This window comes from Cyprinodon variegatus, unplaced genomic scaffold (genome assembly GCF_000732505.1).
Source record: "Cyprinodon variegatus isolate N-32 unplaced genomic scaffold, C_variegatus-1.0 Scaffold872, whole genome shotgun sequence".
Lineage (NCBI taxonomy): Eukaryota > Metazoa > Chordata > Actinopteri > Cyprinodontiformes > Cyprinodontidae > Cyprinodon > Cyprinodon variegatus.
The window spans coordinates 49,292-50,470 of NW_015151325.1; positions in this window are offsets into that span (position 1 = coordinate 49,292).

The following is a 1,179-nucleotide window of genomic DNA, read 5'->3' on the forward strand; positions in this document are numbered from 1 at the left end:
TGAACTGGATCTATAAAGTGACCTGAGATGACATGATGTGAATTGCTGCTATAGAAATAAACTGAATTGTAAAGAAGCCTCAGGGCTGATTTTATTACCAGCAGAGATGAAGAACAAAGATTGTTTCTTGTTCTGTTTATTGGGCTGGTTGCTTTTATAATCGTATATGGCCAATTTATTACTCTAATAAAAAAGTACCTCCGTATTGTGTAGTTAACTCTTCACTACTATGTTATTCTTAAACCTTTTTCTAAGGTCCATATCTGTGTGACCATTTTTTCTATAATCTTTTTGCTGCTGTAAACACCAGAATCTCTCCATTGTGGGACAATAAAAGAGTTTTCTTTTCTATTCTATTTTATTTAGACAGTATTACCCTTGCCCCTTCTTCTCATACTGCTCATACCTTCCATGTTTTTCCTTCCATGTTTTGGGATTGCATCTCATTTTTTATCTCAATTTTTTTATTTGTTATAACATGTAGGATTTATTTTAATGCATATTTAAAGACGAATAAAAAAACAACAAGAGATAATCTAACCAAAAATCAAATGAATCCTCCTTTTTCGCCACCCCATCATTGAATACGTCCATCTTGTACGATGGAGGCGATTTTTGCCTTAGATATGCCTACCGGTATATCTATGATAGGGCTGAAACTATTAATCGGATTAATCGATTATTGAAATAATCATCAACTAGTTTAGTAATCAATCATTAACTGGATTATAGATACTATACTTTCAAATATATTTAAATAAAAATATTGACGCTGACCTGTTTACTTTGCATTTTGATATGACTTGTTAATGATACAGTAAATGTGGTTTAAAGCAGTTCCAGGTAAATGGAAAAACGTACAGAAGTTCCTCTTATGCTTTAATATTCAAAGATGATCAAATACTATTTTGTACGTAAAATTACGTACGTAAGTTTCATTTACCTTCAGAAGTCCATAAATACTTTAAAAACTTTTGACCATATAAAAAAGGACTGGAATTTTTTTTAAGGTTGCTATAATTTAAACTTCCAACGACACAAAAAAAGACTTGATTATCACTCTATTTCTTGCATTTTTAAGGAATGCATTAAAAAGCCAATCAATGTTTGTTTTTTTCAGTGCTGGTCTTGATAACATGAGAAAAAGATGGTCACTGTACAAGAATTTGAACCCCAGAT